The following is a 25,456-nucleotide window of genomic DNA, read 5'->3' as shown; positions in this document are numbered from 1 at the left end:
TGGTATACTGTAAGTTTAATGTGCTAAATCTTGCTCCTGTTTTTGACCCAGAATATTTTGGTAATTTTGGGTGCAATACCTACCTTTTTTTTTTAAATTCAAGCCCAGTGTGTCCTTTAATGCATAAGGTCATTTTTGTGCCCTTTTTTACATTTTTCCTTCTTCAGCTCCTTCTTTCTGCTTTGGAGTCGCAAGACCCTGTTATGCCTATGGTTTGGATGCTTTTGCATGAACTAGATCTTATAGATCACATCTAAGCAGTGGCAAATTGTCAATATGTTCAGTGTGTTTGGTGCACCCAGGCCCCGTAGGAGATGCTGCCCCCTGTGCACTAACGGACTGCCCACATTGGGGATTCAGGTCAGCAGGGGCTGCCTGTGCTCTCCACACCCCCCATCCTTACCATCAGAATTCCTAGCAACCAGTGTTTGAGTGGCCCGGAGTACAGCTCAACCCTGCTCTTGCCCCAGCATTCAGAAGGGAATGGAATTGCTGTTATGATAGGAACTCTTGAACTTAAAGGCCATCTTCATTCAGAGCCGCTCTGGCCCCGGCCCTCCCCAGTGCTGCAGTGAAGAATCTTCACTGAGATATTCCAATCCCATGCCATTTGGTGGTGGTGGTGGGGGTCAGGGTATAATTTTACTATCTTTACTAGCATAACGTTGCTACTGGATGTGACTGGCACATATTATCCACAAGGCCCCTTATGTGAAGGGGGGTGGCATTACTTTGATGTATATAGAGAGGGGCTTTGATGTAAAGGGGCACTATGGACTCTGATGTGTAGAGGAATTCACAGTCTTACTCTATATTAGGGATGAGCTTGATGTTCGACTCGAACATAAGTTTGACTTGAACATTGGGTGTTCGCTCAAGAGCGAACATTATGGGGCATTTGCGGCAAATTTCGAGCACCGCAGAACGCCCCATAATGCACTGGGAGATCGCAGTGCATTTCTGTATGATGATTGGCCAAAGCATGCACCTGACCCACATGCTTCGGCCAATCACAGTGCCCTCTGCTAAGAGAGCCATAATTGGCCAAAGGCAGGGTGCCTTTGGCCAATCATGGCTCAGGGAGACTAAGTCCATGCCCCAAACTATATAAGGCTGCTTACACAGCAGCCGTGTGTAGTGTTGTTGGTGTGGACAGAGAGATAGCTTGATTTAGATTAAGCAGTCAGGTTATTCAGTTAGTGGCAGTGTATTTGATATATATGTATATCTAGATATAGATCTAGATCTCTCTCTCTCTCTCTCTCTCTCTCTCTATATATATATATATATATATATCCATATTATATATACAGTCAGTCTAATGTGTGTATATATACAGTATCTCACAAAAGTGAGTACACCCCTCACATTTTTGTAAATATTTTATTATATCTTTTCATGTGACAACACTGAAGAAATGATACTTTGCTACAATGTAAAGTAGTGAGTGTACAGCTTACATAACAGTGTAAATTTGCTGTCCCCTCAAAATAACCCAACACACAGCCATTAATGTCTAAACCGCTGGCAACAAAAGTGAGTACACCCCTAAGTGAAAATGTCCAAATTGGGCCCAAAGTGTCAATATTTTGTGTGGCCACCATTATTTTCCAGCACTGCCTTAACCCTCTTGAGCATGGAGTTCACCAGAGCTTTACTATCTCACCCAGGATACAATTTTCTTCTCTTTCTTTTCTACACCTTTCTTTCTCCTTCCTATTTGGTGGTTTTTGAGTATCTGTTTTTGCATCTATGCTCAGTTTTTCCCTTCATCTGACTTGGTGTATGTGCTTTTCACTCTTTTCATCAACAAATATCATACATTCAATATATATTAACAATTCAGAGAAGTTTTGGCTCACCGTCACCCACGTTTGCACATTTACCCTGGTGAATCTACAGTGCTCCCTGCTTGTCCACATGTCTCTACCTCCGCTCCCATGCCAGACATTTTTAACGGCTCTGATCCTTTATTCACATCTATGCAGTTGACGTGAGTATTTATAGGGATATCCATTCTGTCCCTTACACATTTATTCCTATTATTCAGTTACATTATTATACCATATGGTTATGTTTCTTTATAGATCACCATTGCATTTGCCCCTGAAGAGTTGGTATACCCCAATGAAACGTGTCAGGCTTACATAGATGCATGATGTCCATACAGATGATTTTATGTCTCTTATTTTGTTTCACTCTAGACTTTACATCATTCAGCCCTTCCAGTGGCCCATGTTGTGTAGGACTTTTTTTTACTTTATGATATGTCAAGTACCATGGTGTCAATATTTATATGCGGTTTTCAGCATGCCCTGCGTGTATGCAATTCTGTGATTCTGTGTGTATGCGATTCTGTGTATGCATTTTAGTGTTGTTCAGTATGTTATACATGATCTCACATGGTATAATAAAATATTCTTTGCTAAGACTGCTTTTTGGTATACATCTCTCATTTAAAAACTTCCCCTTTTTGTTGGAACCCATAAAGGAACACTGTTTTATATCCCACATGCTTACTTCATAGTGATATATAGTGATTGGCCTCATTTAAAGTCCTGCTGACCACTTTCCCTTTTCTTTGTCTAAAATTTGGTATGGAGGCCAATTACTTCTAGTGCCTTGGACCACATCATTCTTTAAGAGCTTCACAGGTTGCCACTGGAGTCCTCTTCCACTCCTCCATGATGACATCACAAGGCTGGTGGATGTTAGACCTTGCGCTCCTTCACCTTCCGTTCGAGGATGCCCCACAAATGCTCAATTGGGTTTAGGTCTGAAGACATGCTTGGCCAGTCCATCACCTTTACCCTCAGCTTCTTTAGCAAGGAAGTGGTCGTCTTGGAGGTGTGTTTGGGGTCGTTATCATGTTGGAATACTGCGCTGCGGCCCAGTCTCCGAAGGGAGGGGGATCATGCTCAGCTTCAGTATGTCACAGTACATATTGGCATTCATGGTTCCCTCAATGAACTGTAGCTCCCCAGTGCCAGCAGCACTCATGCAGCCCCAGACCATGACAATCCCACCACCATGCTTGACTGTAGGCAAGACACACTTGTCTTTGTACTCATTACCTGGTTGCCGCCACACACGCTTGACACCATCTGAACAAAATAAGTTTATCTTGGTCACATCAGACCACAGGACATGGTTCCAGTAATTCATGTCCTTAGTCTGCTTGTCTTCAGCAAACTGTTTGCAGGCTTTCTTGTGCATCATCTTTAGAAGAGGCTTCCTTCTGGGATGACAGCCATGCAGACTAATTTGATGCAGTGTGCGGCGTATGGTCTGAGCACTGACAGGCTGACCCCTTCAACCTCTGCAGCAATACTGGCAGCACTCATACGTCTATTTCCCAAAGACAACCTCTGGATATGACGCTGAGCATGTGCACTCAACTTCTTTGGTCAACCATGGTGAGGCCTGTTCTGAGTGGAACCTGTCCTTTTAAACTTCTATATGGTTTTGGCCACCATGCTGCACCTCCGTTTCAGGGTCTTGGCAATCTTCTTATAGCCTAGTCCATCTTTATGTAGAGCAACAATTCTTTTTTTGAGATCCTCAGAGAGTTCTTTGCCATGAGGTGCCATGTTGAACTTCCAGTGACCAGTATAAGAGATGAGAGTGATAACACCAAATTTAATACACATGCTCCTGATTCACGGAGAGGAGAGGAGAGGAGGAGGAGAGGAGAGGAGAGGAGGAAGAGAGGAGGAGAGGAGAGGGAGAGGAGGAGGAGAGGAGAGGAGGAGGAGAGGAGGAGGCTAGGAGAGGAGGAGAGGAGAGGAGAGGAGGAGGAGGAGAGGAGAGGAGAGGAGAGGAGAGGACTCTAGGTCAAAGCCAATCAGCCAGGTCGCAATTTATCGTAGGAATCAGAATATTTGAACAAGAACCACAGCCTCCATAATTTATTGAATTTTTCTGTCTTCTCTAAGACAATCGAAAATTTGACGTAAATAACAAAATATACCGCGCTGTTTTAGTCAAAAATATCCATCTATAAAGATGGTATATGGATACAGAGTAGGATCAGAAAGAGACTGCAGCAGTAAATAAATCAAAAAACTAAAATGTGATGAAAATACCAAAATATACTGCGCTGTGAGGCAATAGCTGTCATCTCCTCCATTTTGTTAATGGAGTCAACCACATGTAGCCACTCTGCCCCCATAGGCACCTGCGTGGTTTTCCAGTATTTGGGGATGGCAGATTTTGCCGCATTCAGTAGATGCCTGACAATGGATTTTTTGTATTTGCGTAGGGAGTAATTGGATACATTTAATAGACAGCATTCTGGTGTTAGTGTAAGTTTTGTCTCAGTTATAGAATAGATCTGTGAACAAACGTCAGTACAAAAGTTGCGTATAAACGGGCACCCCCACCATATATGCAACATGGTGCCTATATCTGCGCCACAGCGCCAGCATGTGTCTGGGGTTTCCGTGTACCATGCATGAAGCTTGGTTGGGGTAAGGTACCAGTTTGTCAGGATTTTGTACGAGGTTTCTTGGATATTAGAACTGATAGAGCATTTGTGAGCTATGGTGCAGGCATTAAACCATTGATCATCTGTGAAGGTAGTTTTGAAAGCTAGTTCCCAATCTTTCCTGTTTTTGCTAGTGGTGTCCTCTAAATTGCATTGGAACCAGTTGTACATTGAGATGTCGCTTTAATTATATGTGCTCCCTCGATACATAGTTGCTCAAAATATGTCATCTGTCTCTTGAAGGGTTTTCGGTTTGCATGACAGCAGATGTAGTCATGGAGTTGCCTGTACTGCAAATGTGTGAAGTGTCTTGATTTAAATTCCATTTGTAGCTTTTCAAATGGTTTAAGTTTACTTTTATACACACAATGATGGATTACTAGGGGGGTCCCGTCTTCTCTGTGCGGTGTCCTAGTCTGCATTCCCTCGATATGTACCCAGTTTTTAGAATTAATGTGACAATTCCAATCGATAATACGTACCAGGTGGGTGGCAAAATAATAGTGTTTGAAATTTGGTAGGTTTATTCCACCCCGCCATTTTTGGTTTAGCCAGCATTTGCATACTAATGCGTGATCTCTGTCCCGCCCAGATAAATTCATGTGTTATGGAATTCAGTTGGGAAAAGAACCTTTTAGGTAAGAGAATGGGAAGTTTGTGGAAAAGATAGAGCACTCTGGGTAAGATCGCCATCTTCACCACCGCTGCCCTGCCAAACCAAGAGAAAGGTTTTAAATCAGTGTGTGCAGTTTCTACTACACTTCTGGTGTTCACAATACAGTGCAGCCATAGTACAGTTGCTAATACAGTGCAGGCGGTGTACACAGTATTTAATACAGTGTGTACAGTGTCTCATACTGTGTACACCACCAGAAGTGTAGTAGACACTGTATTAAATACTGTGTACACCACCTGCACTGTATTAGAAACTGTACAACGGCTGCACTGTATTTTATACTGTGTATACCACCAGAAGTGTAGTAAATACAGTGCAGCCATTGTACAGTTTCTAATACAGTGCAGGTGGTGTACACAGTATCTAATACAGTGTGTACAGTTTCTACTACACTTCTGGTGGTGTTCACAATACAGTGCAGCCGTAGTACAGTTGCTAATACGGTGCAGGTGGTGTACACAGTGGTATACACAGTATAAAATACAGTGCAGCCATAGTACGGTTTCTAATACAGTGCAGGCTGTGTACACAGTATCTAATACAGTGTGTACAGTGTCTCATACTGTGTACACCAACTGCACTGTATTAGAAACTGTACAACGGCTGCACTGTATTTTATACTGTGTATACCACCAGAAGTGTAGTAAATACAGTGCAGCCATTGTACAGTTTCTAATACAGTGCAGGCGGTGTACACAGTATCAAATACAGTGTGTACAGTTTCTACTACACTTCTGGTGGTGTACACAGTACACAATACAGTGCAGCCGTAGTACAGTTGCTAATACAGTGTAGGCGGTATACACAGTATCTAATATAGTGTAGTGTGGTGTTGCAAAACAAAATATACATCATGTCCAGAAGACCACCAAGGAGAGGAAGACACTCACAGGCCACTAAAAGAGGGAAAGCAGCCTCTGTTTCTACAGTCAACAGTGCTGGTCGTGGACATGGTGCATCCTCCGCAGGTGGCCGTGGGGCACGCTTGTTCTTTTTTTCTGCTGCTGGATGTGTTATTGAGCAAGAACATGCAGAAGAGTTGGTGGAGTGGATAACAAAGCCGTCCTCATCGTCCTCATCCTCTGTCACCCAGGCTCAGAGTAGTTTGCCTTCCAACACAGCTACCAAATCGGCCTATTCCACTGGCTCCTTGTCCACAGTCACTCCTTCCATAGCCCCACCATCATGCACGGAGGAGTCCCCAGAATTATTCGACCACAGTGTTGGGTACATGCTGCTGGAGGATGTGCAGCGATTTGAAGCCTCCAATGTTGGTTCCCAGGTTGAGGAAGGGAGTAACGTGAGCCTAGAGAGAGGGGGTGCCCAAGAAGGACAAGAAACTGGCAGTCATGTTCCCCCAGCTGCAGCATACTGCCAAGTTTGCTCCAGTGATGAGGAGGGTGGGGATGATGAGGTCACTGACTGTACTTGGGTGGCTGAGAGAGGAAGAGGAGGCACAACTCCAACAAGGCAGGATGTCCTCTAGAGGGCAGCTTAAAGTGACACTAAAGCTTTTTTTTTTTTTTTTTTTTTTTTAAATAACAAACATGTCATACCTGCACTGTGCAGCTCGTTTTGTGCAGAGTGGCCCCGAACATCCTCTTCTGTGGTCCTGCAGCGGCTCTCTCGGCTCCTCCCTGCATTAGATAACCCCCTAGGAGAAGCGCTCTCACGGTAGGTTACTTTGCAGTCGCGCTCCAGAGTCATTCCCACATCCATAGAAGCCAAATGTATGACTCGGCCCGCCCCCCGGTGCCCTAGGTCATTAGATTTGATTGACAGCAGCGGGAGCCAATGGCTGCGCTGCTATCAATCCATCCAATCAGGACCCGAGACACCAGCTTTTGCTGGTGTGTTCGTCCCCGGAACATGATAGAGGGGGTTCAGGTAAGTAAAATGGGGGCTCGGGGGGGCTGCAGCATTACAGGAGGTTTTTCACCTCAATGCATAGAATGCATTGAGGTGAAAAACCTTGAAGGTTTACAACCCCTTTAAGGGCAGCCACCCTATCGCATCACACCGCAGAGCTCTGCAGGTGCAGGGCGCTGCTGACTCCCCGCTGACTTTTAAAAGTTCCTTGGTGTGGGTCTTTTTCGACATGTGTGCAGCAGATTGCACCGTTGCTGTTTGCAACCTATGTCTTAAATGGATCAAGAGTGGCCAGAACAGCAGCCGCTTGGGCACCACATGCTTGACCAGACATATGATGACCTGCCATGCAGTCCATTGGGAACAGCACTTGAAAGACCCACATCAAAGAAAAAGGCGGACTTCTCCTTGCTCCTCATCTGGGATCTCCAACCCTACTATGCCTTTAGTCCTCTCAAAAACCTGCACTGAGAGGACTGAAGGTATAGCAATAGGTGTCCCAAGTGTACTGCTAGCAGCCAATCTGCTAGCAGCACACCACCATCTGATTTTAGCAGGCAAATTTCCATACCCCAGTTGCTGAACCGTAAAAAGAAATTTGGTCCCAGCCATCCACATGCTCAGCGTCTAAATGCTAGCTTGGCCAAATTGCTAGCACTGCAACTGCTGCCTTTTCAGCTGGTAGACTCTGCCCCTTTTTGTGAATTTGTGGAATGTGCTGTACCTTAGTGGCAGGTTCCAGAACGCTATTTCTTTTCACGGCTGGCCATTCCGGCTCTCTACCGGCATGTGGAAGGCAATGTTATGGCCTCGTTGGACAGGGCGGTCAGCAGTAAGGTGCATATTGCCGCTGACTCATGGTCCAGCAGGCATGGGCAGGGACGTTACCTTTCCTTCACGGCGCACTGGATAACTCTGCTGGCAGCTGGGAAGAATGCAGGAAAGGGTTCAGTGTTGTTGGAGCTTGTTCCACCACCACGCCTCCAAAATGCTAGTGGTGATTCTGCCACAGCTCTCTCCTCCACCCCCTCCTCTTCTTCTTCCTCTTCGGCCTCTTCTGCAGATTTGTCCTCTGAACCAGCGGTGCACTGTAAGTGTTCAAGGGGCTACGCAAGCAGTCAGGCTAAAAGATGCCATGCGGTGCTTGAGTTGGTCTGCCTAGGGGACAGGAGCCACACTGGGGCAGAGATTCTATCAGCTCTGCAGGGGCAGGCTCAGAGGTGGTTGACGCCACGCCAGCTTTAGCCAGGAATTATTGTATATGACAATGGCACCAACCTTCTCTCAGCCCTCCTACAGGGTCACTTGACCCATGTTCCATGTTTGGCACACATCCTGAATTTGGTGGTGTAGCGGTTCATTTCCTCCGGTCATACAATGCCAGTGCTCGGCTGGCTGACATTCAAAGGGAATGCAACCTGCCCACCAACCGCCTCCTTTGTGACATGCCCACCAGGTTGAACTCAACGTTGGCAATGCTGCAGCCGCTGCAAACATCATAGAGCCATCAATGAGTACCTGTGCTAGTATGGCACCAGGACAGGGTCAGGGGAGCTTGGCTACTTTTTGCCACGCCAGTGGCTACTGATCAAGTATGCATGCACTGTCCTGTCACTATTTGAGGAGGCCACAAGGATGGTGAGCAGCGACAATGCATGCATCAGTGACACTGTCCCTCTAGTCTTCCTGTTGGAGCACATGCTTCGTGGAATCATGGACAGGGCACTTGAGGCAGAACAGCGGGAGGAAGAGGAGGACTTCCTTACCTCTCAAGGCATCCTTTATCCAGATAGCATTCCTGCAGGCCCGCCGCCAAACACACAGTGTTAGGTACCTGGTAGTAGAGCCTGACTTGTAGGAGGAGACCTCTCATACAACGCTGGTTCAGGAGCCACTGGAGTGGGGACAGTGGTCTCGTGAGCACAGTGGGGTAGGAGTTGTTAATGCTGGTGCAGAGTAGAGATCCTTCCAGGGATGGCTGGGCTGCAGGTGAAGGCGATCAGCGGAGGACAGCAGGCTGAAACGCTGGAAGATGCAGGTGCAGTGGTCACTGGAGCTGGAGGTGCAACAGCACAGGGAGCTAACGGCAGGCACAGGCAGGGTCAGACAGTCCAGGTCGGCAGGTAATCAAGGCAGGTAGTAACGGCAGGCAAAAGGTAGAGTCAGTAAGCAGGCAGAGGTCGGCAACGGGTACTGGCAGAGATAGCAGCAGGGTCAGGCAAGCCGGGTCGGATTGGAGAGAGAGGGATGGTCAGACAAGCCAGGTCAGTATAGCAGACAAATCAATCAGGTGCAGGTAGCAATTCACAGGAGCTGAAGACGAAACAGTAGCGCGCCAGTGCAGCTGGAAGAGCTTTATGTGTTCAGTGGCGCCAAACAACTTTAACGCGCATGCACCTGCCGCGCACCCGCGCGTGCCTGAGGGACGCGCTGATGCACAGCAATAGCTGGGCATTGCTGCATAGTTTGAACAGGGGCGCGCAGGCGCATGAGTGCATGCATATGTCCCGGTCTGGTGCTGACAGATCCCTGACATTGCCCCCCATAGAAGACAGGCTAGGGTATATAGAGAGCCTAGAGTATACAGAAGACAGGCTAGGGTATACAGAAGATAGGCTAGGGTATATAGAAGACAGGCTAGTGTATACAGAGAGGCTAGTGTATATAGAAGACAGGCTAGGGTATACAGAAGACAGACTAGGGTATATAGAAGACAGGCTAGGGTAGTTCAGAGTTTCCCCCCTCCCCAATGGTCTGCACTCACCTGCTGCCTCCCCAGCTCAGGAGCTATGTGAGAAAGTTCCTCCCGACTCTATGATAAGGGCGGGACAAGGGAAGAGACTCGCTCTCACACTGATCTCTGGCTGTCAGTGAAGCACCGAGTGCAGACTCAGTCGGAGTGCCGTGGCTGTGCTGGACAGCACAGTGTCAGGAAGCCCGCAACACTCTCACGGTAGGGCCGGCCCTAGACTCGGGGCTATGAGTCCCAGATTCGGGGCTATAGCCCAATTAGCCACCCCCTTGCCACGCCACTGGCTGACACAGAAAATACAATACAAAATCAAGTAGTCCCAGTCTTTGAGAAGTACTCTTGTGCTATTGTAACAGTTCAAGAATGGAGATCCAGTTTATTACCCAGACCGACCTAATTTGTATAATATAGAGAAACCCCAGTTGCATTCGATTCGTTTTTCTTAACCTTTTTACTCTGGAGGAACCCTCAAAATATTTTTTTTATTTTGGAACCTCTATTAAAAAAAAATATATTCAGGGTTTTTTTTTTCCCACAGAGAAAAGGTGCAGATACTCTGTTTCTGCTCCCTAACTACCTCCCAGTACCGCCACTTTTAGAGAATACAGAACCAAGTATAATTTTGTGGTGCTAAGTACTTTGTATGGCATAATGATGATAATGATAGCAAGAAATGCAGTAAAATAGATCCTCTGCAGCCAGGACCAATAGACCCCCCCTCGCCCAGCAGCAATAGAGCATTAGGCTTTTCTAAACAAAGGGCCAGTTTATTGTTTTTCAAACTATAGGGGGGCCAGAATGTGGCTAGCGGGAGTAGATAATGCCTCAGGCTTGGTGGGGGTAGCAAAATTACATATTGCCTGTATTCAGTAGGAGAAGGAACTGTGACCCATGATTGGTAATAATGGAAGGAATAGTGCCCCATCATTGGTCACTTCTGTTCTGGGGACAGTGTTTCCAGACAGTAGACTCCAGTCACACTTGTACATTCTAAAGCTGCGTGACTTTGGAGTTGATGCAACTTTGGATGGGTGTGACTTAGATGTGGCTTGTTGTCTCTCTGCAAACTGGGACCCACTGTTGCATGTAAGACATTCAGGTACGACTTTCATGAAAATTTTGCGGGGCATTGAAGTCTATGGACCTCAAGTGGCATGAAAGTCAGACCAAAGTAGGGCATGAACTACTTTGAAGTTGCTGCGACTTTAAAGTGGAGCTCTGCGACCCCCCACCCTCCTACAAAAATTAAAAGTCAGCAGCTACAAATACTATAGCTGCTGACTTTTAATATTAGGACACTTACCTGTCCAGGGATCCCACAATGTCGGCACCCCAGCTGATTTTTCAATTGGCTCTCGGGTGCTGCCGCTGCCATTCCTTGTAAGGTAAACCGGCAGTGAAGCGCGCTGCACTTTCTAAATAGCCCGGCGGCGTTGGAAGGAGGAGGGGGGCAGAACTTCTGGGAGACATTGCTGCGGCGAGGTCTCCCAGAAGTGGGGATGGGTACCCGTCAAAAACTGGTACCTGCTCCCCCCGAAAGGTGCCAAATATAGCAGCGGGGGAGGGAGAGAACAAGTGCATACCTCCCAACATTTTGAGATGAGGGATACCTACTAGCAAATGTATGTAGGCATAGGACACAACCCCTGCCACACCCCCTTAAATGAGAATTAACCCCAAAAAAGGTTAATTAAATCCACAAGGGCTTTTTTTACCACTACTATACCTTTATATTGGCTTTTAAAATTTAAAAATGCAGCCATTTAGAATATCATAGCTCCCAACTGTCCCTGATTTGGAGGGACTGTCCCTGATTTGGAGCAATGTCCCTCTGTCTCTCATTCCACCTAATTTGTACCTCATTATGGTCTGATCTATATAGTTGAATATAAAATGCACTTTTTATCTTTCAGAAAGTGTTTCCCAGTGCTAAACCTTTCATCCAAATTCTAAATGACTGCATTTGTAAATTTTAAAAGCCAATATAGAAGAATAGTAGTAGCAAAAAAGTCCTTGTGGATTTAATTAACCTTTTTTTGGGGTTAATTCTCCTTTAAGGGTGTGTGGCAGGGGGCGTGTCCTACACCTAAATACATTTGTTAGTAGGTGTCCCTCATTCCCATCTCAAAATGTTGGGAGGTATGAGAATATGGATGAAAGATTTAGCACTGAGAAACACTTTTTATATTTTATACACAATTATATAGATCAGACCAAAACATACTTACCAACTGTCCCGAATTTCCTGGGACATTTCTGGGATTTATACTATTTTCCCGATTTTTTTGCTTCCCGGTAAATGTCCCGAGAAATCAGTTTTTTCACGATTTTCCGCTGCCGCCGCTAGAGGTCCGTGGCCGGCGGAGACATTGTCTCCGCCGGCCGCCATTTTTAAGAAGACCAGGAACACGGCTGGGCGGCTAGACGGAGCTCCTGTGTCGCCGCCCACCCTCCGCCCTGCCCCGCCTACCCCCACACCCCGCTTCGCTCCGACCACCCCCCCCACTCCGCCCCGTTCTATTGTAACCACACGGGCGGTGGAGACCTACTAGGAAACCTGTTGTAAGGGGGGCTCCGCTGGGGAAACTTGATGTAAGGGGGGCACCGCTGGGGGCATCTGATGTAAGGGGGGGTTCCGCTGGGGACACCTGATGTAAGGGGGGGCTCCGCTAGGGAAACCTGATGTAAGGGGGGCACCTCCGGGGACATCTGATGTAAGGGGGGGCTCCGCTGGGGACACCTGATGTAAGGGGGGCTCCGCTGGGGAAACCTGATGTAAGGGGGGCATCACTGGGGACATCTGATGTAAGGGGGGGCTTCGCTGGGGACACCTGATGTAAGGGGGGCTCCGCTGGTGACACCTGATGTAAGGGGGGCTCCGCTGGTGACACCTGATATAAGGGGGCTCCGCTGGGGACATCTGATGTAAGGGGGGGCTCCGCTGGTGACACCTGATGTAAGGGGGCCTCCGCTGGGGACACCTGATGTAAGGGGGCCTCCGCTGGGGACACCTGATGTAAGGGGGGCACCGCTGGGGACATCTGATGTAAGGGGGGCTCCGCTGGGGACACCTGATGTAAGTGGGGGCTCTGCTGGGGACACCTGATGTAAGGGGGGATCCGCTGGGGATATCTGATGTAAGGGGGGCTTCGCTGGGGACACCTGATGTAAGGGGGCCTCCGCTGGGGACACCTGATGTAAGGGGGCCTCCGCTGGGGACACCTGATGTAAGGGGGGCACCGCTGGGGACATCTGATGTAAGGGGGGCTCCGCTGGGGACACCTGATGTAAGTGGGGGCTCTGCTGGGGACACCTGATGTAAGGGGGGATCCGCTGGGGATATCTGATGTAAGGGGGGCTTCGCTGGGGACACCTGATGTAAGGGTGGCTCCGCTGGGGACATTTGATGTAAGGGGGGCTCCGCTGGGGACATCTGATGTAAGGGGGGCTCTGCTGGGGACATCTGATGTAAGGGGGCCCTGCTGGGGACATCTGATGTAAGGGGGGCTCCGCTGGGGACATCTGATGTAAGGGGGGCTCTGCTGGGGGCACCTGATGCAGGACGGACTCTGCTGGGACACCTGATACAAGGACAGACTCTGCTGGGACACCTGATGCAAGGACAGACTCTGCTGGGGGGCACCTGATGCAAAGATGGACTCTGCTGGGACACCTGATGCAAGGACGGACTCTGCTGGGGGCACCTGATGCAAGGACGGACTCTGCTGGGGGCACCTGATGCAAGGACGGACTCTGCTGGGACACCTGATGTAAGGACGGACTCTGCTGGGACACCTGATGCAAGGACGGACTCTGCTGGGGGCACCTGATGCAAGGACGGACTCTGCTGGGGGCACCTGATGCAAGGACGGACTCTGCTGGGACACCTGATGTAAGGACGGACTCTGCTGGGACACCTGATGCAAGGACGGACTCTGCTGGGGGCACCTGATGCAAGAACGGACGGCTGGTGGCAGGCGACGTTGCAGGTGACGTGCTTAGGGATCCCACTGATTCTGCATTATGGTGAGTTGAATGATTTCATTTTATATTACAATGTAATAATAGAAATAATGCACTTCAATCATCCTGACACCATAACAACCATGGTGCCAGGATGATTTAAGTGCTAACACCAGGTGTTTGGAGTATCTTTATCTTCTGATTGTTAAACTTTCTGGAATACACATATTTCTATTGTTGTGTAGGATCCTGGGGCTGCTGTCCCTCCCTCCCTCCCTCTCCCTCCATCCCTCCCTCCCTCCCTCTCCCTCCATCCCTCCCTCCCTCCCTCTCCCTCCATCCCTCCCTCTCCCTCCATCCCTCCCTCTCCCTCCATCCCTCCCTCCCTCGTTCATCTCAGACGCTAACCACACCTCCTTTGAGCCACGTCTATTTAAGACACGCCCACTATTTTGCATAAACCACGCTCATTTTCCGCCGCAGCGCGCTCCGCATTTTTACTTTTCCCCTGTGCCACACCTACAAACGCATGCCCCGCCCCTAATTATAATAAGAATCTGCTTACAGCCAAAAAAGTGTCCCTAAATTTTTTTTTACAATGTTGGGAACTATGCCAAAATGAGGGACAAATGAGGAGGAAAGAGGGACAGTCCCTCGAAATCAGGGAGAGTTGGGAGCTATGCATGTGGAGCTTCCCCTTTTGGGAGGAGCCCCGATTTAAGTCGCACATATATGGTTATCATTGGAAAACATAGGACATGATTTGTCACGTGGCTTAGTCGCATGACAAGCCGCACAAGCGTGAATGGGGTGTGGGAATCTATCAGTTTTCAATGGAAAACCTGTCAGGAATTCTCATCCTTTCTCTATAGCCAAAACTAAGAAAAACACCAAAAAAATAAATTTGGGTATAGATTCATTTTAAGAGGTACGCCATTTTGTGTTCTGTGCAAAAAGCGTTTACTGTGCAAAAAATAGACGATCAGATCATTTGCAGGTTGTAACAAAAATCATTTTGAGATCCAATTTTTATCTCAGCTGAACGGTGTATCCCTACAGTAGCCAGTCACAGGACTTCTAGAAAATGGCGGCTTTATAGCGGGGATGTTTCCCTCTAGTGGTAGCACAGCAGTGACATCATGTGAGGTCCTTTCCGGCCATGTGACAGAGGTCTTATATAAAGCGAAGACGTCTCCTCCGCCTCTCATCTCGCCGACCTTGCCGCAGGCTGTGTATTGTATTCTGATTATCGGTCAGCATGTCCTCCGCTATGACTCGTCTATTCCGCCTCCCCGGCCTGGGACAGTTCATCCCGAGGAGAGGCCTGGCCTCTAAACCAGCCGGAGGATCGTTCTCCACCATGGTAAGGGGGGTGTATGTGTGTCCTGAGCCCAGAGACCTGACTATGGAGCCCATCACTGTGTAATCCATGGAGGTCATAGAGACTGAGGAGGACAGAGCCGCTTCCTGGCCATGTGCTCCTCTATCCTATGAATGAGGTATGGGGCCCTGAGAGGTGTGCTCAGACCTGAGACCAGGGGCCCCACAATAACAAGGCCAGTGCTGGGCTCACCCCCAAATCTTCTGAAAACTCCAACTGGACATGAAGGCCAAAACCAGGGAGAGTCCTCTCTGAGCTCTTCATTCCTAAAGTGTCTACAAAACCTTCCTCCTCCTTCTTTTTTTTTTGTGTGTTGCATAGAATGGTGAAGAATTAGAACCCCTGTCAGGTTGTACTGCCTTCAGAGGTTAGAGAGTCACTTCCTGTCTAGAAGTTAAGCAGAGTGATTAAAGGGTTAATTATGTGCCTTGCCAGTGTGGTTTTTTTTTTTTTTTTTTTTTTTTTATTGTGACATGGGAGTGCTGCTTTTACTAAGGCAAGAGGTGGCTTTTTGTGTTCCTGTAAAGCAGAATGGTGATCTGCCTTGTTTACATAAGATCTCCATTCCTTGTATTCTACAGACCAGTGCCCGACACCCGCAGATTGGCTTCTGCTATGTATAATCACAGCAGAAGGGGGGTGTGTGTGTGTGTGTATGTGTGTGTGTGTGTGTGTGTGTGTGTGTGTGTGTGTGTGTGTATATATATATATATATATATATATATATATATATATATATATATATATATATATATATATATATATATACTCACTGGAGAGCGGCCCTGTAGCAATAAAGCTGCTATGGCTGGTCTTTTAAGTGGTTAAAGCGGACCTTGATAAATATTCTTCAGCAAGGGACATATAATAATTATGCTACCAAAATCAGTGTGTCCTGTAAATTTCCTCCAGCGTTGCTCCTGGTTCTTCTTGATGGAGGCTGCCATTTTACTGAAGCCCAGAGCCCCTGAACAGCAGTGAAGCAAAACCCATCGATTTAATGGTTTCTCAAAAAGTAACATTGCTGGAATTGCTAACTGTCACATTTTGCTTGTGTCCTCAACCAACCTATAAAACCATCAAATGGCTGATGTCATAACTGATCGCATGTACAGCACCATGGCAGTTGCAGATCAAACAGAAGCAGCTTCCTTGACTGTAAAGGATAGTAGGGTTCAATTCCACTTTAAGCCTGTCAGCAGATCGGCCTCTACAAGTTCGGGAGTGTCTAAAAATAGAGCAACTGAGCATGTGCAGATCAAGGATGAGACAATGTATTAGATTTTCAGTATAGGCCCCTTATTTTTAATATTTAACATAGCTATACCTGCAAAATAAAGTATTATGAAAAGGGGCCAGCTTGAAATTATATAGCGCGGGATTTGTCTTTCTGACTAAAGTTCCACTTTAAGGAAATCTCTTTAATGGATGTCAGTACAACCTGACAGGGATTCCAGCCTTTCCTCCGTGTCTAATTAAATTATAACTAAAGGCAAAACTTTTTTTATAAGATTTGGAGAGGGATTATTGCTGTTTGTGCCCCTGCTAGGGAGATTCGTCCTCCAAATTTTGGATTGTCCCCAGAACAGTAATCTAGGGAAAATCTTCTAAAAAGGACACTAGTTCTGGTGACCTTGAGGCTCCCTTAGGGATTCTCTCTCACTTCCTGTTTTTGAAGTTCCCCCAATGGGACACAGATGGGGGAGGGGGGACTTCCTTACTCTATCCAAAAAAAAAAAACAGCTTATTTCTAGTTTTAGTAGAGATATTGTGAAGTAGAACTACAGGCAAAACTGTTTTCATTTTGGATGCAGTAAGGGTGGGTACCCCGTCAAAATTTCTTTTTTTTTTTTTTTTTTTCCCAGGGCTAAAACGATACTGATTTTTCGGCTGCCTTTCAGGCTGATATCGGGTGTCGATATTCTGTACAGCAAAAAAACTATTGCTATCACAAGGAATGTATTATGACTGTAATAAGCAGTGATGGGTACTCTTCATGGAGGGATCATGGGACTATAAGAACCCCAAAAGCCCCTCCTCTGCACTTGAAAGTATTCAAAATGTCAAGATTTGCGTTTAAAAAAAAAAAAGTATTTAAAAACTGACACCTTTTTTAAGATGCAAGTAGTCCGGAAGCAATGTCATGACATCGCTTCCGGGTTACTAAATCAGGGACGAACAGCACATCAGCTTTGTTCGGGTCTTCGGCCAGCCGGTGGGGCGGGAGAGCCCAGGCAAGTGGCGGAAGGGGGACATCCCCTCCCACAGCTTGTAATAACAGCTGAGGGGCTGCTGAGCTGCATCGGATGTTACAAGCTAGCAGACCGTCCGCTCTAAAGAACGGTACTGGGGTGATAGCTACAGGCATCATCCCGGTACAACCCCTTCAAGCAACATTGGTAACAAGTTTGTGACCGACGCTTCAAAAAAAGCTTATATCAGCCGCACCGATAATAAGTCGACCCCTTTAAAAAAAAAAAAAAAAAAAAAACTGACCAATCCAAAACACAAATCTCCTTAAAGTTATTGTAAGGCTTTGTCGTTTGTTATTTAAATGAAGAAAAAAATGTCATACTTGCCGCCACTACAGTTTGTTTTGCACAGAGTGACCCCGAGCCTCGACTTCTGGGGTCCCCAGGCGGTGCTGGTAGCTCCTCCCTGCATCGTTTAACCCCCTCGGAGAAGCGCGTTCCCGAGTCCAGCATTTTATGTCCATAGACACAGAATGCTGGACTCGGCCCCGCCCCCGTCATTGGATTTGATTGACGGTAGCTGGAGCCAATCAGGTACCGGGACAATGGGCAGAGAAGAGCATGTCTCTGGCGTGTGAATCGCAGGACTCAGGTGAGTAAAACTGGGGGGCTGGTCAGTGACAGAAGTTTTCACCTTAATGCATAGGATGCATTAAGGTGAAAAAAGAGGGTTTACAACTCTAAGTTATGATTTAGGTTGGTATTGCTGTTTCATAGTGTGCTGTTACACAATTGTTTCGAAGTGCAGTGGGTATGTTAGTGGACCCCCTCTTGCTCCCCCCCCTTTTTTTTTTTTTTTTTTTTTTTTTTTTTTTTTTCCTTTCTGTGCCGGTAAAGTTGGCTGTGCCAGTAAAACAAGATTTTCTACTTCCCTTGCCCCCTGCTACTGTTCACTGACCTCCTTTGACTCCGCCCCCTCAGCGCTGTTGAAACCCAGAAACACCACTTTGCTTTTCCACATCATTGGAGACTGACTTCAGCTTCTCAGAGCCAGCACACTGTTCTGTCCATTCCAGCTCTGACAGCTTGTTCTTGCCATGATCACTGCAAATGTACGGTATGGACAGGCCCGTAGAGAAAAAAACCTTTTGCATGTGTTCTGTTCACACTATGTGCGGCGGTGTGCAGAAATACACAGCTTAACCACTTCAGCCCTGGAAGATTTTACCCCCTTACTGACGAGAGCACTTTTAACAATTTGGTGCTGCGTCACTTTAACTGACAATTGCGCGTTCATGCAATGCTGTACCCAAACGAAATTTGTGTTTTTTTGTTTTTGTTTTTGTTTTTTGTTTTTTTACCCCAAGCAGAGCTTTCTTTTCACCAAAAATACCACCGTATTTGATCACCTCTGCGGTTTTATTTTTTGCGCTATAAACAAAAGAGTGACAATTTTTTAAAAATATCTTTTACTTTTTGCTATAATATCCCCAAATTTTTTGAAAAAACAAATTTCTTCATCCATTTAGGCCAATATATTCTATATATTTTTGGTAAAAATCGCTATAAGCATATATTGGTTTTCGCAAAAGTTATAGCGTCTACAAACTATGTGAAAGATTTATGGCATTTTTATTTATTTTTTTTACTAGTAATGGTGGTGATCTGCGATTTTTAGGGGGATTGTGACAGACAGATCGGACACCTTTGATGCATTTTTTGGGACCATTGACATTTATCACTGCTATAAATATGCACTGATTACTGTGTAAATGTCACTGGTAGGGATTAACAATAGGGGGCGATTAAGGGGTTAAATGTTTTACCTGTATGAGGATAGGACTGACTGGGGGAGGAGACATAATATTTGTTTCTACTAAGTAGGAACAATGTCTCCTCTCCCCTGACAGAACAAGGATTTGTGCGTTTACACACACAAATCCCGGCACTGGCTCTCATGCACATGATCGTGCCTGCCGGCCACGTGCATCGGGTCCCCCCACATGCGTGTGCGCCCTCTCTGGCGGCTTCTAAAGGGAAAGCCATACCCTTATGGGGTTTCTCCCAGAAGAGCCATTGTGCTGCAGTATATCTGCGTGAGCTGGTCAGGAACCAGTTAAAGGCCCCTTGCATACGGGGCGGGCTCTGTTTGGAGTTTGCCTGTTCAGTGGGGAATCTCTGTGCTGATCCCCACTGAGCAGGCAGATGGCTGGTCTGTGTCTGCTCCACTTGTGCAGAGCACACACAGACCCAGCCTGCTCTCCTCCTATGGACCGCCATGGTGGGGGGGGATTTGTCACATGTGTCCATTGATACTTGCTGCTCCATAGAAGAGACTGGATGGTCTGATTGGGTTCGCCTGAAAAACTGACAGGCAGACCTGATTGGTGTGAATAGGTGGTGACCTTGTGTGTATGTGCAGACAAAACTTTGTTTTATTTTTGGAGAGGCAAAATACCTCATGAGGTATGTATTTTTTTTTTTTTTTTTTTCTGCAGTCTGTTCTGTTGGGTATGTTTTTCTACACCTTTTGTCCTGGAAATGCAAAAGAAGTGAGGAGAAATCTCTACAAATTGGGGACAGGTGCTGGTACAGATTCCCCCATTGGATGATTTTTTTTTTCCTTTGCTTCTTCTGGTGACTGTAAAATCTCAGATTTCTCATTTGTTTCTGTCCTAGGATCAGTGGCTACCAAGTCAATCATTCTGGGGGGGGGGGGGGGGGGGCGACACACAGACGGCAATAAAAACTTAACAGGGTTTCTAATCCTTGTAACTCTAACAAAAAATGTTTGGCTTTACAAAAGTACCATCAAATCCTGGGTGAGAACCCTTTCCTCAGCCAGGGCATTAAAAATGGGTCTGCCAGCATGACAATGACCCAAAACACTCTGCCAAGGCAACAAAGTAGAGGCTCAAGAAGAAGCACATTAAGGTCCTGGAGTAGACTAGCCTAATGACTTGGAGAGGATCTGCAGAGTGGGACAAAATCCTTCCTGAGATGTGTGCAAACCTGGTGGCCAACTACAAGAAATGTCTGACCACCTGTGATTGGCAACAAGGGTTTTGCCACCAAGTACTAAGTCATGTTTTGCAAAGGGGTCAAATACTTTCACTCATTTAAAATTCGACTCAATTTAACTTTTTTTAAATGTGTGTTTTGCAGTCCCAAGTTGCATGACAAGTTGCTCTAGTGGAAACTGAGCCTTACCTGGATTGCAGCAGGCCAGATCTCTAAGTATCAGACACATCCACTGTACAACAATGACGCTAGGGGAGGCGGGGTTAGGTATTGTCATTGGAGGTTTCTGTACCTCAGTGTATACCTATAAAATATATAGCTTCAGTTTTGAGTGGTTGAGATCCTATGCATACCAATGTGTTTTGTAGGGTTTTAAGTATATTGCAAATGTGTTTTCAGATGTATTGTGCGGATCTCTGCATGGTGCTTTCAGTCCATTTAAAAGTGATTTAATGTACCATATATGTGGGGTGACTCGCATGCTGGCTTATTTTAACTAATGTTAGGGCTCAAAACAGCACATTCCCACTTATATCTATTCTCCTGACCCAGACATAACTCTAAATAATGCAGTTAAAGCGGTAGTAAACTGCAGCATTAAAAATAAATTTTAAATACAATGCATGGCATAATATGCTAGTATGCGTTGCATACTTTCACATTATGAAATACTTGCTGTACCTTAGAACAAAATCCTTCAGCGATGTGCTGACAGAGCTTCCATCTGCCACCGGTCTTCCGGGTTCGCAGATTCCGGCTGTATGACAAATCTTCAGAAGGTATGTGCCGGTGAGGTCAATGGCTGCATGCAGTGTGAATATCTCTTAAACTGGACGTTTAGAAGATATTCACTGTACCTGCAAGTGAGCCTTATAGGCTTACCTGCACAGGTACAAGTTTAAAAAAAAAAAAAAATCACTTTACTACCACTTTAAAGGGGTTGTAAAGTCATGGTTTTTCACCCAAGGTGAAAAACCTGTGCTTCAGTTAGGGGCCCCCCCCCCCCTTCTTACCTGAACCCGATCATTCCAGTGACAAGCATGTGCCCAGCGGCTCCAGATGCTGTCTTCTCATTGGATGGATTGATGGTAGCAGAAGCCATTGGCTCCCGCAATGGTCAATCAAATCCAGGGGGGGTGAGTCCTGCTGTCTGTGTCAATAGACGCAGCAGCGGGACTCGTGAGCTTGTCCACATGGGTGCCCCATAGAAAGTGGCTTTCTGTGGGGGGCACCCGATGAAGAGGAGCCAGGAGCGCTGCTGGGGCACCCCAGAAACGGAGGATCGGGACTGCTCTTTACAAAACCCTTGCACAGAGCAGGTAAGTAAAACATGTTTGTTTAAAAAAACAAAAACTAAACTTTACAATCTCTAAGTATTAAAATATATTTTTAAAGTAGCTGATGACTAATAAACTGCCACTCACCTGTCCTACAATCCAGCTCTGTGCTCACCCCAGCCGGTTTCACCTTGTCTTCTGTCCTCGGCACCGGCATCTTAACTATGGGCATACGGCTGTGACAGTTTGCAGCTGCACACCTGGGTGCTTACTGTGCATGCGCATTGTGACCGGTCATGTGTCCCAGAAGACTGGGGGGGTAGGGGAGAGAACCTCAGCTTTCAATCACCAAGGTGGTACCTGATTGACAGGTGCGATGCGCCGCCCCCCCCCCCCCCCCCCAGCTCAATTTCATGAGCAGGAGAGGGACTTAAAGCGGAACGCCCTGTTTTGGGTGGAGCTCCACTTTCAGTACTGTAATTTGTGTATTTAGTCACTTGGAATTCAAATTTTAAATAAAAGATGCAGGTAGATGAAACAAGGGTTCTGATGTGGTGATTATAAATAAATGTGCTCATCAGTGACATTTAGTGATGGGGAGAGCATCTACATGGAAATGTTGGAATTTCTGTAGTGTCTTGCAGCTTAATTTTTGTATTTATCCTCCTTGTGCAGTGCTATAATTTATTTTATTTTTTTGCCCTCTACAGGATACAGTCATTGGTTTAGGTACCTTTATGGTCTGCTTCCTGGTGCCATCAGGGTGGATCCTTTCCAATATGGAAAACTATAAAAGGAGGGACTGATTCAGCACACTGATGCTGTACGCCATCAAGTTTTCTGCATTCCATTTCCAGTGCTCTGGCTCAAGTGGAGACTGTAGCAATATGCTGGTATCCGACGCACACAAATTCTGACTAAGCAGTCTGTTACATTAAAACCTGTTTACACCCCTGTATCATGTATTGGCTGTTCTTCTTTTAAGGGTCCTATGAAGTATAAATAAGTATTTATAAGTATCTCAACACAGTTCTCATTCACTTGTTGGCATTTTATCTGTTCTGCTGGATAAAATGTCTTGGTCTCCTAAACACAGGGTACTTTTTTTTTTTTTTTGACACCAAGTATGTTAACCCCTTCCTGCCAGCATACACAAATATGCAGCCCTACTGAACTGGGCTTTTTTTCCAAAGGGTTGCATAGTTTCATATCTCCCTTGCTGCTGAGAGTGAGGTGCGCTCCCAGCACCGAGACCAGGGTCTCAGTGGGCGCCCCCAGCCCCGTACTAACGATTGGGACCTGGATCTCCCAATTCCGGGTCACCTGACCTGAGCCAATCAAAAAAAAAAAAAAAAAAAAAAACATGCCTAGAATTGGTATCCCTGTCAGTGTGTTTTAGGAAGGATAAAAAAGTGCTATTTTTGAGCTGCACTACGGGTACGAACAACTAACATACACGTATGTGGTATTGCTGCGATCGTCAGGAGTAGGAAAATTTCATTTGGGTTGTTTGGTGGTAGCAAGAAATATACAGCTAAATTTAAAGGTTGGGGTTTTTTTTTTTTTTTTGTTTGGTTTTTTTCTTTCACTATTTTGGGCCAGTCTTCCTTTTTAAAAAAAAAAAATAAAAACAATTAGATTGTAAGATCATTTAGTTTACCACCAAATGAAAACCCAATCTGTCCAAAAAAAGGTATAATCCACCTGGATGCACAATGTAGTTGTAATCATATGTACAGTATTACTAACACATGTCAAAGTTGAAAAATTGTACTTGGGCATTTTTAGATTTGTCTTAGCCTTGGGCATGTAGGGGTTAAATTTGATGAAGTTGTGTATTTTCACATTTTTATTACTGCAGCTCACCCTGCAACTTCCAGCAGCAAGCATCTGAGGCTTCCTGTGTCTGGAATGACAGGTGTGGCACAGAGCTGTGGCTGCTCAACGATACATTGACAGGCTAACAGTGGGTGCCTCTGTTCGTGACTTTGCACACCCAGTAACTACCTGCAGTGGCCATGGCTTGATGCGGATAATTTCTAGCAAAAGGTACATAGAAAAAGCTGCGCTAGACTAAAAATTATGAATAATAAAAAGCAACACAGGCAGCAGCTCAGATGTGGGATACACACATAAATGAACAGGAAAAATGGAGGGCAGAGCCTGCTTACCAGATAGCAAGCACAAAGGATGTTTGGCTGTAACCCAGCCACGGCCTTTAGCTTGCAATGTTGACTACTGGAAACACACAGGGACTGGACCTTACAGCCAAAAATCACCCTGGGTGTCTCAGAGTTTGTATCTGTACTTCAATGGTATACTCAGGATGTGCTCAAAAGAAAAAAGTTGGTAGATAGAAATTGCATATAAAAACAAATGCCAGCCGGCAAACACAGAAGCCTGTCCTACTCTAAAACAGCATGGTGATGTCAGTACCGGCCCTCCCAGACACGTTTTGTCAGGTGACGTTTTCAATGGGGAGCAGGCAACGCAATGACACACCACAATATATAGAGCCAGACCTTGTTCTGAGACGCAAGCGTCAAGTGCCATTTTATTTATGGGCAACAGATACCTGATGCAAGGGGGCAAAGATTGATCTAATAGCCATGCAAAAAAATATACTAAAGGAACTTTTAAAGCGGCATCAAGACCTGGGAAATGCAATAAAATAAAAACATCTAACCTAAAAAAAACTTTAAATATAAAAAAGTGTATGTATGTGTGTGTATATATAATCATCTGCCGATTGCTTACTGGACCCATTAATAGCAGGTCCGCATAATGTAGACCCAGCCTCACGAGGAGAAGGACATAAAAATTCTCATTGCAGTCAATACCTAGGCACGAATTGTGCCAATGGCCCAATAACTAGATAAATGGCCATAATATTAACCCACCTAATTGGGTGATAAAAATGTGAAATATAAAAAGAAGAAAAGAGAAACAAAATATTAAAAAAAGCCATCTCTCTCCTTCATCTCCCTTCTTTCCCCTCATCCTTTTTGATAACAATTAACCATCATAATAAAATAACCCTACAATTAATACACCAAAATATACCAACCCAGTGTCATAAACATGATGCGTTATAAAAATGAATGCACCAACAGTGAACTGACCCAATAACTTGGGAATATAGTGATTTAGACCCTATATAGTGTATATAATTAATAATATACCTAAAAAAGTATTTATATATTCATTGGATATAGTAAAAATGTATTTTGTGAAAAGTGAATATTAGAAATAATGATGGTTGGCTCACCCTTACGTCTCAGACCAAGTTTACAATAAGGCTCCTCATGAATTACATGTGATGCATGGCTTAACTGTGTGATGTTTCTGTGTGGCAGTAGAAATAAAGGTGGTGGTACGTCTCTGGGTACAGGAACTCAGAGAACAGACCCTACACCTCCCACATTTGTAAATTATCCAACACAATGACTCCCCCTTTTTGCGCAGGCCCCTGATTTGTATGTCGGGGCCTGCGCAAATCTCGAGTCACTTGAGACCTTTTGGTCCCTCAAGATTTGCACAGACCCTGACATACAAATCGGGGCCCTATTATCCTGGCCCACCTACTAATAATAGAGGTCACCCCTCTCGTGGTAGAGGGTGGGGTTACCAACAAAACCAATGGAGGAGAGGTTCCAATATGGAGGGGTGGAGACAGAGCACCAATGGGGAGTTTGACCAACAATCTCCCTCTTTTGGATACTCTGGGGGTAGATCTGAATGGGAGTTCAATGTCCCTACACATAATGCCTTTTTTCCACTTAGGGATAAGCATGGCCTCTGATGGGGAATTTTTCTTTGACAATTCTCAGTATTACCAT

At 45.9% G+C, this 25,456-nt stretch overlaps 1 long non-coding RNA gene across 1 annotated transcript; it reads left to right on the top strand.

The window, feature by feature from the left end:
* Nucleotides 1-14,782: 14,782 nt before the first annotated feature.
* Nucleotides 14,783-22,575, top strand: LOC141112500 (uncharacterized). Its single transcript, XR_012236610.1, has 2 exons — nucleotides 14,783-15,109; nucleotides 22,328-22,575. It is a non-coding gene; the product is annotated as an uncharacterized lncRNA (long non-coding RNA).
* The last annotated feature ends 2,881 nt before the right edge of the window (nucleotides 22,576-25,456 follow it).

The sequence above is a fragment of the Aquarana catesbeiana genome, linkage group LG11 (genome assembly GCF_042186555.1).
Source record: "Aquarana catesbeiana isolate 2022-GZ linkage group LG11, ASM4218655v1, whole genome shotgun sequence".
Taxonomy (NCBI): domain Eukaryota; kingdom Metazoa; phylum Chordata; class Amphibia; order Anura; family Ranidae; genus Aquarana; species Aquarana catesbeiana.
The sequence above is the reverse complement of the archived record's forward strand: the minus strand, read 5'-3'. Positions and strand labels throughout refer to the sequence as shown.